This window comes from Pimephales promelas, chromosome 21 (assembly GCF_988280905.1).
Source record: "Pimephales promelas chromosome 21, fPimPro1.hap1.1, whole genome shotgun sequence".
In the NCBI taxonomy this organism is placed as follows: Eukaryota; Metazoa; Chordata; class Actinopteri; order Cypriniformes; family Leuciscidae; genus Pimephales; species Pimephales promelas.
In genome coordinates this window covers 10,863,529-10,875,476 of record NC_142789.1, presented here as the reverse complement: position 1 = coordinate 10,875,476, position 11,948 = coordinate 10,863,529, and the positions used below count along the sequence as shown (strand labels likewise).

At 40.5% G+C, this 11,948-nt stretch overlaps 1 pseudogene across 1 annotated transcript; it reads left to right on the top strand.

Annotated features, from left to right (window-relative positions):
- Positions 1-491: 491 nt before the first annotated feature.
- On the top strand, positions 492-9,339 carry LOC148970416 (uncharacterized; annotated as a pseudogene). Its single transcript, XR_016148717.1, has 6 exons — positions 492-734; positions 6,987-7,068; positions 7,160-7,383; positions 7,507-7,686; positions 7,872-8,002; positions 8,088-9,339. The product of XR_016148717.1 is annotated as an uncharacterized LOC148970416 (transcript).
- Positions 9,340-11,948: the final 2,609 nt, after the last annotated feature.

Genomic DNA, 11,948 nt, shown 5'->3' with positions numbered 1-11,948 from the left:
CGGGAGGTGGGACGGGCACTGCTAGTAGCAGTGCGACTAGTACCCAGCCTGTTCGACAGGAGCAAGCGCTCTTTATACCTCGAGAATGGCGGTGCCCAAAGTTTTCTGGCTCTGCAATTACAGGGTTGTTGTCTGTCGAAGAATGGATTAACGAAGCGAAAAGTTGTATTCGGGCGATGCATATATAAAATTTTGACAAGGCCTTGTTTTTGTTTGATCACCTAGAGGGTGAAGCCCGGAATGAGGTGAAGTACTGATCTACAGCCACATGTGAAAACCCTGAATCAATAATTTAAGTTTTAAGGGAAGTGGATGGGTGTGCTAAGTCATATGTGTACTGGCAACAGCAGTTCTTTAATAGAAAGCAGAAGGACAATGAAAGTTTGTTTGAGATTTCTCATGCGTTAATGGAATGGCGGATAAAGTAAAACAGTCAAATGAACCCTGATATTGTTTTGCAAGACCAATTCTGTGAAAATGTCTCTGACCACATGTTACGTAGGGAACTCAAGAGATTGGTTCGAGCAGATAGCGGGTTGACTCTTCTAGCCATACGAAAGGAAGCTATAAGGTGGGTGCAGGAGGGTCAGTCCAACCGAGATCATAGTTACCGTACTCCAGGAGTAACCAGTGAAGCTGAGGTTGTGTCGCAATGTGTTACCGCACCTCAGTCCTCAGAATTCGCTGAACTAAAAGACTTGGTCCTTAAGCAACAAGCTCAGTTGGACATGCTCGTAAGGCAGTTGAGTGGTAGATCACAGGCCCCTCCACCACAAAGGGGGTGGGGGTTGTTGATACAAACTCACCCCAATGGTCAGCCGATTTGTTTGCGGTGCGATCAGCCAGGGCATATAGCACGCTACTGCCAGGCAGCTCCCTCAACTGACAATAGTAGGTCAGTTCCACTGTTGCCCTCTAAAATACCCCTTACCTAGCCAGTCGGGAAACTAGCAACTCCCAGTGTGCAGAGCCACCATCACCAAGAGTTTCTTTCAAAGAGCATTTCCATCACTTACAAAAGAAAGATTGTAGGTGGCTTGGGCTTAAGGCCGCTAATGGTTTAAACATTCCCTATGTTGGTTGCATTGAGTTGGATGTGGGGGTATTGGGGCAATGCATTCCAGGGAGGGGGATTTTAATTGTTAAAGACCCAGAGAATAGCACTCTTAAAGACCGCAAGCTCATAACACCTGGGATACTGGGAATGAATGTAATTGGGGAATGTAATCAGGTCCTTTTTAAACAACATGGCTCCCAGCTTTTCCAATTCCCTTCTGTGAAATCGGAAATCGGAAACCTGGAGAGATCCAGGCCATTGTAAATGCACCGAAGCCATTCAAAGTGAAAGTCCATAGGAAAGGGGCAGTCTGTCTTGAGGCAGGAGCCCTAACTATGTTCCTGGTTACATGCCCCCAGCTTAAGTCTGCAGCCTTTCTAGAGCTAGAGCCCTTGGGCTTTGACGAAGGGCAATTGCCTGAAGGCCTATTGGTGTCTTCTACCCTGGTTCCAGCGAGAAGGAGTTTTGTATATGCCCTTGTAGTGAACGTTGGTAACACAAAGGTATGGTTGCCTCCACGCACTGTACAAGTTTAGAAAATTTTACAGGAAGCTGGTTGGAGCTAGTGTCAAAATATCTCTGACCTTTATGAGGACTGGTCATCATTTTCCTTCAGGATTTGAACAGTAAATTTGAAATCTGGAAATTTCAAAAAACATGTTATCTAATTTTCTACACTGCCACAGCAGTGATGTCAACTCTGCTCCCGCAGGAGCTCTGTTTCTCTGGCTAATTTTCTACACTGCCACAGCAGTGACGTCTCCTCTGCTCCCACAGGAGCTCTCTTTCTCTGGTTTATTTTCTACACTGCCACAGCAGTGATGTCTCCTCTGCTCCCGCAGGAGCTCTGTTTCTCTGGTTTATTTTCCTACACTGCCACAGCAGTGACGTCTCCTCTGCTCCCACAGGATCTCTGTTTCTCTGGCTAATTTTCTACACTGCCCCAGCAGTGACGTCTCCTCTGTTCCCGCAGGAGCTCTGTTTCTCTGGATAATTTTCTACACTGCCACAGCAGTGAAGTCTCCTCTGCTCCCACAGGAGCTCTGTTTCTCTGGCTAATTTTCTACACTGCCACAGCAGTGATGTCTCCTCTGCTCCCGCAGGAGCTCTATTTCTCTGGCTTATTTTCTACACTGCTATTACAGTGATGTTTTCTCTCCAGTACATCACTATTCAGAATTATTATTCCTGCTAAAACCCCTAATTGATTATTTTCTCTGTCCAGCGAGCATTGGTCTCCAAGTGGATGTTGCATGCATCAAAAAGTTATCCTCCAAGCAGTATCTCTCAGGACTCTTCAATCCTACGTTACTGCTTGGATATAACGTGAAGAAAGAAAACGATACAAATTGTCTCTTATAACTTGCCTTTCACTGATTTTTCTCTTTTCAATCAAATCTTTTATCTCCTACCTTAATATCACTTAGAGCCTACAAATTGGGTTCATTAAAGGTTATCTGAGCGGCATCCAGTTTTTCCATGAATTGATGTACGCCACTCCTTCTGTGGAGATAAACAATTCACAAACCCTGATTAAAGGGATTCAAAGATCCCAGCCCACCCGCCCCGACACCAGACAACCCATAACACTGGACATTCTCATCAAATGTATTCACGCTTTCCGCACAGGCTACCAGCCCCTCAGTTCCGCTCACACACTCGATGCCATGTTTAAAATAGCCTTTTTCGTTTTCTTAGACACTCAGAAACCACCATCACTTTGGGAGCTGAGTGAGTGCTTTCCCAGTGGAGCACTTACATTTTTTTTCTTTCATCCAGTGAGCAGTTGGTTTCACTGCAGACAGAGTACAAGAAAATCTCCTGGACAAACCCTCATTTTACTCTTTTCAGTTTTCCTCTTTCCATCCAGTGAGCATTGGTCTCACAGTGGACAGAGTGAGAGCTTTCCCAGTAGAGCACTTATATTTTTCTCTTTCATCCAGCAAGCAGTTGGTCTCTCAGCGGATGCAGTGTGAGAATCTCCTTGGCAAGCACTCATTTTTCCACTTTTCAGTTTTCCTCTTTCCATCCAGCGAGCATTTGTCTCACAGTGGATGGAGCGAGAAAGTTCCCGGTAGAGCACTCACGTTTTCTCTTTCATTTCAGCGAGTATTTGGTCTTACAGCAGATGCAGTGTGAAAACCTCCTGGACAAGTACACTACAACCGCACCTCGTTCGCAGTCAAAAAGGGCCGTCAGTCCAGGCAGGGAGCCATCATCACGGGCCTCTCTGAACAAGCATCCAGGCCCCTTCTCGAGATGCCAGCCTGCCAATCTCGGAACTCTTTTGGGGGTCTTTAGTCCGGCGGCTGTCCTCTACTCTTTAGCCTTTTGGGGGGAGTACTCTGGGTTCGGGCAGAATTCCGAGTTCGGAGCCCTCCCTCCGTAGCCTGACTACGTCAGACTTCCTACTTCCACTAATTTCATTTCGCTCCTGTAGTGAGTCTGAGATAGCGGCCTATCTTTCAGTTTTCCACCGGCCTGAAAACATCCGGCCAATCAACGAACAGAGGGCGGGCTGAGAGCCGTGACGTAGACGTTAAGTGCCGAGTTTACATTGTAGGTTAGAGAAATCGAAAACTGAAAAAAACGCAGAAATGGGAAACAAGACACGGGATGCAATTCGCTCTGTTATGGAGAACATTCCAGGGTTTTTCTAACTGAAGCAAAGGTCGTTTACAGCCATGTTCACTCCGGTATTTCGCTCGCATCATCAGTGTTTACAGCTAGGACCGGCGCGTGCACTTCTGCCGCTCTAGCAGGGTTCCCGCGGGTCCTTAAAAAGTCTTAAAATGTCTTAAATTAGATATTTAAAATTTAAGGCCATTAAAAGTCTTATAAAGTCTTATTTTTAGGTATGAAAGGTCTTAAATTTTAGATGACACTTCGACTCAGTCATATCTTAATGTTTTCCAAATTAAAACCATCTAATTTGCGTACGTATTAATTTTTATCTTTGTGGATTTGCTTGTTCACGTGACAATTCGCGTCACATTCGCGGCAGAATAACGTCCGTCTCCTGCACGCGAGACAGGAGAGGAGGAGAGAAGAAAGTTGGCAAATGTCAGTTAAGTCGTAAGTTAATTCTTTATGTGCGTAGAGGTGTGCGATGTGTATTGTCTATTATGATACTCTATTCTTTTAACGATGGACGAGGCACTGTGAGTGTGAGCTGACATCGCATTTGTCTCTCGTGTTTTCACGGCGTGATGTGTGCAGTTATAGGCATAGACATTTATTATGGTTATAGGTATGTCCCCAAATTAGTTTTTGCCTTATATTTATATCATGTTGTTATATTAGAATATCACATCAGTAAGAGTGCCGTTTTCCCGTGCACAAGTGTGATATTTATGTTATACAACCCAGATAGCAAAAAATATCCGCACGGCTTCTTTTTGCCGCTGGCCTGACGCTGTCGGCTATAGGTGCGTCCCGCTGGCGGCGATGAAACGTTTGCCGCCGAATACGTCACTGACGGTCACTCCCATTTTTTGCGAGATGCCGCCGGCGAATAGCTGGCGGGCCGCCTGCTTCATTTTCACTGGCGGTTGCCTCCGTCTCATGGACCGCGGCCGGCTGGCGGCAAACCGCTTTGAAATACAAGGATTTCAACACTCAAAATCGACCAGCCATGGCTTACTATTTGCTCCATGGTTTTAGGCTATAACAGATTCTTGACTCTTGATTCCATAAGGTCTAGGAAATTACGTTTAAATTAAATAGGCTATGTAAAATATATGTAATTATTTTATGCAGGTAAAAAATATTTATATTTCTTTGATTGATGCACATTTGAGACACCAATTAACCAAAAATAATTTGTCAATAAAACTTATTTGGCAATAAATATCTTTCTGATTAGGTTTTACAAAATATATTTAATTCGTGGTATGAACAATTTTGAAGATATTTTATTATTATTTTATTATTTATTTTAAAGGCAATTAAGAAAATCTATAGCTAAAACAAATGTGTTCTAGCTATAATTTTGCTATTCACAAAATAGTGCTATTCACAAATGCTATTCACAATCTAAATGTTTATATTTTTACAAGACTGTGAACTGTGAAGTACTGAATTGACAGTTTTGCTGTGTTCATGTTTTTTTTTTTTTTTTGGTAAACGGGGGCTCGATTACACACTGAAGCCACTGAGCCCCTAACAATATGACAATCAGTTTGCCGCAGAGTAAGAACCTTTCTTTTACGATCTATGGTTAGAACACAGCATGAAGTTACAAACTCGTGTACAGTAGGTGGCGGTATGCACCTAAAAGTTGGTTGCAATCCGACAATAATCAAGAGAAGAAGAAGAAGATTGCCGAAGTAGAAGTTACTCAGCCCACAGTTTGCTTGCTAGCAAAGTCATCGACTACCGTCGTATAAGTAAGTATATGTTTCCTTTTTTTGTAACGCAATATTATGTTTACATTGGTTTCATTTTATCTTTTTAAAATATGCTAACTTAGTCATCTTTGTTCTTGCAGTACGCTGCTAGTCCTGTTGCTAGAGTGGCTAACGTTCGCAGCTAACACATGCTGTTTTGCCTTTGTTAGGACACGTTGCTAGTAGTAGAAATGTAATTAGCTACTTACAGTAGTTAGCCAAAGCTTTACATCTAGATGGACTAAGTATAACTTGTATATAGGTTGTGTAAATTATTTTGTTTGTCCGAACTAGTATTTTGCTAGTTCAGTTCACAATGTAGCTAGCACGCTATAGTAGGTATGTGGACAAAAAATTAAAACTCAACAAATAGACAAATGGATAGCATATGTGGAAAGACCTGGGTACCCCCTTTACAAAAAAAAAAAAAAAAGGTAAATATGTCAAGTATGAAGAAAGTTACAACATTTTATAGTTCAGTAATCAGCGCCTATTTTTGTCTCATTTCTAAGGTGAAAACAATATAATTTAGTGTGACCGAAAACAAGTTGTTTTTTCACAAAAAATGCTCATAACTTTCTCAATATTCAAGATATCTTAATGAAATTTTCTGTGGAGATGGGTTTCATATAGTTATTTGGATCTAACGTGGGTTTCATGTAGTTATTTGGATCAATACTTGATTTTAACACACGTAAAGACTGATTTGGCCTATCTTTTATAGTATTTTTCTGACGAGCAGTTGTTGAAAATACAAATAATTGAATGGAAAACAACAATTCAAGGAAAATTATATATCCTTAATTTAAAAGATGGATTTTGGTTGATTCATGCTATTTCCAGTTGTGTAAGAATATAGAGTTAACAATACTAATGCTGGTGGAGGAAAGAAAGTGGAGGAGACCACACAAATGTTGAGTGTAGCCTACACGACGCGCTGCATTTTGACAGCTTTTCTGCAGGTAACGTTCAGTGGCAGTAGTCAAAAAAAAAGAGGGGGAGTTTAAATGGCCACGAAATTTTGTACAGCACACCACAAACATATGTTCTTCATGTCTACCTTCCTCTGGAAAGTGTCCAAAGTGGGTAAAAATAATTTCTTGACAGTTGAATTCTTCCGTATTGTTTGAAATCGTCTTTCAGGAGGAAAATGCAGCCTGACTAGAAAAAATGTAAAACAAATGTGCAGTCGAAAACGCTAACGATGTGATTGGCTAAAAATAATCAAGGATTCCCACAGCAAGTCAATGAAAACAGCGCATTTTAGGAGACCCGCTCAGAGTGATAAGGGAAAATCCGGCACAGAGATTTGGAACACAATGGCGGCCGCTATTTTTTGAAATGTCCACATACCTAGCTATAGTGGTTAATATTGGTTCTCTTTGATCACTGCAGCAAGCTTTATGGAAAAGAACGTGACATACAACATGCCTGGATTGGTTTGGTGCACCTCCTCAGACAAGAAGCCAAAAAGTATGGTGTCCTTGATAACATATCATGCTTCCCATTTGAAAACTTCCTTGGCATGGGTGTCTTAATAAACAATAGACAGTCATCGCTCAGTTATTGGCCCTTGGACTCCCCTGTCACCTCTTGTACAGCATGAGGTTTTCTGCTATGAAGGTATAGTCTAGGCATATGTCTTAGTGTCCATCGTTTTAACAGTATTGAAAACAGTGCCTTTAGATGTATTTATTTATTTATTTTTTTGCAGATTTACAGAGACTCCAGAATGAAAAACAAACCCTAAGGGAAAGCAATGCACCAGCAGGTGAGAATATGCACTCTTTCTTAAATTTAACTTTTTTGTGTGTGATGTAGGTCCAAAATTACCATATGCCTTTCATTTTGTCGCGTCAGATGACAGCGGCTCACTTCAAGAGCAGGTGAAGCAAGTTGGGATAATGTTGAAGATGTGTGCTCACACTGGGCAATCAGGTACAACTTGCAAACAACTTGCAAAAAAAGCATTGGTTGTTGGTTTAATTGCCAATGGGGCCCATTAGTAGTTGAGGGACCCGGACTGACTACTTTATTCTTTTATTATGGGAACCCCTGTAGGTGCAGACGTCTTGGAGAGTTTGGGCGATGTTGTTCGCAGCATGGACAACAAAATGGACTATGCTGCATCATTTTGAGTTATCCCTACCAGGGGATCTGTTACTCCCACTAGACACCCAGGAAGATTTGGCGTTACTTGACAACAGTATGAGGCAGGATAAAGAGCTCCATGTACAATTTGTAAGTGTTCTGATTTCGTTTATATCGCAATAGTGAAAAAAAAAGTGTTGTTTTTTTTCTTTCTAAAAAGTAAAATTAAGATTGTACACAGCAAGATTGTACTACAGTATGAATGCACACCCTGTTACATTTTAAACTTATGAGAAGCTTCAGATAAATGTAATTTGTTACACTTTTTTTTACAGGGACCTAAAGACAACCGTGTGGCGAATGCTTCAGAGTATCTTCTCTAATCACCTTTCCATCAATATAACCTGATCTATTGTAGGTGATAAAGCATGTTTTAGAGACATGTTCCTGAAGACCATTGTTCAAAGTAAGTTGGATATTTTTTTATATTTAAGTAGATGTCTATGACTTTATGCCTTTCAAATGGAATGACAGATCTTTATTTTCTACAGGAGCCATCCGAAAGAACCCGGCGACCCAGGATGCCACTGATGAGGCGATCCAGGTTAACGTTACACATCACCTGAAAGGCGCATCTGACCGTGCAGGTGGAAAAAGGCACCGCTGAGTGGGACCCACAGCCGACCCCTTAAACCTAGGCTGACTACTGACACCCCAGCATCACTTGACAACTGGAACCCTTTCTTTATCCTGCAGACAGTAACTTCAAGACATCTAAAAAAGGCTTGTTACAGTGCTTAACTCTTCTATTTAAATACAGCTTGTAAATCCTAGAATATACATCTAATATTTGATTTCTGCACATTATCTGGTATCAAATATTCCACTTGCGTGACTTTAGTATTGGCTTATTTCATTCCGTCATTGCTTAACGATTCTACATGCTCTATGCACGAACCCTGCTGACGTATGTCCAAAAGAATCTCAGCCAGCATCTTTACTTCCACAAGCGCATTCTGCAGGCAATGTATATAGCGGCAAAACTTTAACAAAATTAATTTTCTTTCACTTTTCAATTCCTCACAGTGTTGTTAACATCATTATCGTTAACCGCAAGAATTTTTCGTAAACAGTGAGTGTAACTTACCACTATCTCCACCTAATGCAAAACCGGCTTCTGACGCAGCACCGGATGTAACTGGGCGTCCTGAGACAAAGCAGAAAGTGATCGTGCATAGAGCCTATTATAGTTTGCAAATCCCGTTTCATGCCTGATATTTGATATTGCACATTAACTAGTACCAAAAATTCTACTTTCATTCCATCAGTGTGCTTAACTGTTATTCTATTAAAAATAGCTTGGAATACTATTTCATACCTCTGATACTTGAAATTGCACATTACCTGGTACCAAATATTCTACTTCATTCTGTCACAGTGCTTAACTGTTATTCTATAGTTAAATATAGCTTGTAAATCCTTGTGCCACAGGTCAGCATTGCAGTTATAATGGTATATTCTCAAATTATTTGGTGTCCTTCACTTTCTTTGGTACCAAATATCCTCATTACTTGTGTTTACTGGTAATTCTTTTCATCCCAGAGCTGAACTCTTTGTTATTAGCAAGTATTGTAAGTGTTATACAGTGTTATATAGTGTTATATATACAAATAGTGTTTTTTAACTAAAAATGTATTGGAAAGCTGTGTGTGTTTGTATTTTTCTGTTATATTTCAGCGATCTGACATTGTTTAATGACAGTTACTGTACTTTCAAATGTGGAAATAAAATGTCAAATGAAAATTTGTCTGGTTTGAGCAATCATTATTCTTGATAAACTGCATGCTGTAAATATTAAATTAAATAAATAAATATATAGTGCAATAAGCGGCGGGCCGCGGTCAGCTCGCTCGAAAAGAGCGTTTGCCTCCGACGGGCCGCTGAAGGTCCGCCTTCGGTATAATAGGCGGCGGAACGGCGGCTGGCCGGCGGGCCGTCCGCGGAACGAAGGCGGTAGGAAGGCGGCAGACGCTTTTAAAAAGCGGCTGCCGCCGGCGGTCCGCCGTCAAACGTGTTTGCGATTTCGCCTTTCTGATATGGCGTTCCGATAGGCTCTTTAATATAACTTTGCAACATGCACTCGTCTCAATGAACGTCTCACTCAACGTCTTATTTTTTTTTTATTCTGCTATTTATTTCTATTCAACTTGAGACGCAGACGTGACGCTGACGTGACGCTGACGTCACGCAAATCACGCGTGGCAGTGAAGTGTCGAGTCAGACGTCACGCGTCATTTACGTGTGGCAGTGATGTTATTTATTGTTACACGTATTTAACACGCTATCCACCTACAGCACGGCTCAGTGAAGCGAGTGTATCGCGCGTTCTGATCGGCTCTTTAATATGACTTTGTAACATGCTCGCCTCAATGAACGTGACACTTGCGTCTGTCTTATAACGTCACGTCTGCGTCTGTGATAGGACTTGTGTTCATGTTTTTCTATCCTAATGGGGACTTCAACCAGACTGAATGCAAAAATTCTTGATTAAATAGTGGTCCACACACAAACCCCTGGTCTAATCTGCATTAAACCACTTTAAACGTTCTTTTAATGATTTTCTATGGGAGTAAAATGCTTAATAACGTGTAATTAAACGAGTTGCGTTCAAATTTATTTATTACTTTATTGTGATTCACCATAATAATTTATAAATGCATGCAAAATTATCTGTGTACTTGATAAATGTTGCAGATATTACAAAAGAATGCCTTTCAACTTGTTTGTAAACTTCAGAATTAAATGAATGTTTAGCCATTTCTAATAGCTAAAAAAAAGAGTCTGCAAGTAGTTTCATATTTGTTATAATGTTATTTTTTCCATCTGTGATTATGAAAATAGATAGGCAATATATATCGAGAGACGTGGGTCGACAGATATGATTTTGACCACTTCATTAAGTTTTGTTTAGAAGAAAGGCTTTATTTAAAGTAAATTTCGTTTTGTATAGCCTAAATTGTATTCATTTTAATAAATTTTTCATCAATCAATTGCCTGGATTTAATATATAAAGCAAATATAACAGACAGCCATAAGCATGGAGTTGCACGGGGCCGCGGTAACTCGTTAACTGAAGCACATCTCGTAAATGAAACGAAACTATGAGAAATAGGTCTAGCCTAAAGAGTAGTCTATTTATTTTAGTTTTTAACTGTTTCGTTTAAAGACATTTCAAGCTTTCTAACGCCTGAAATGTCGTTAAATGAAACAATTCAATAAAAATACATTTCAAGCGTTCTTATAGAAACAATTCAATATTAAAATAAAATGTATAGTCTTTATGTCGTTGTTTTGTTTTGAGTTTTACGCTCAATAGCCTATATAAAGGAATTAATAGAGATGCTGGACAATAAAAAAAATAACCACATTTTCTCCTGTTTGTCGCGCCCCAATTGTCATGTTTCTATTCCCCACCAGTGGGGCGCGCCCCACACTTTGAGAAACGCTGCATGGTTTATTTGAAAATATACAGAATTATAAGGTGTTAGTACAATATATTGCATATTACATAAGACATTTCCATATATTTAAAAATGTGAGACAATATATTAACTGTAATATTCAGTGATTTCAGTGATACACTTCATATTCAGGGATTCAAGTTATGCGTTGCTATGGGAGTACCTACGACGGATTTCCGTAAATATCAGGGTCACCCTGTCCTTATGTCTTAGATTACCCTTTTCATTATTTTAAAATAAATGCCGTAAATATGCTTACATTTCTCAAATAGGCTATACATGATGAAATAACAGTTCTTTGGGAATATTGACAAGAAACAATGTCAAACAAAAGTTTTAATAAGATAATTTGTGTGAAATATTTGAAAAAAAATATATGTATAAGCAAGGTAAAAACACTTAATTTATAAACAAACATAATTGAAGAGCAGTAGGCCTATGCATTCCTTATGAGCTATTTGGTACACCCCCGCCCCGCAGCAGACGCAGACGTCACGTTCGGCAGACGCAGACGAGACGTTCGGCAGACGAACGAGTGATGTGGCAGACGCAGACGAGGCGTTCGGCAGACGCAGACGTCACGTTCGGCAGACGCAGACGTCACGTTCATTGAGACGAGTGCATGTTGCAAAGTTATATTAAAGAGCCTATCGGAACGCCATATTCTGACGCTTCTACTGCCTCCGGAGCGCCGCCGGCGGCCCGCCGACTCATTGCTATCTGGGAATAGTTAAATTAAAAATAAAGTGACATTGTGAGTTAGTTTTTAGCCATAACATTATCGATATTGTTTGTTTTCCCTTTATTTCGCCGACTAGAATTTCAAAATGAAACCATAGCAGAGTCTCAATGCAACAGACAGCGATGATTTCTTGAAGGAAATCCGCGTCT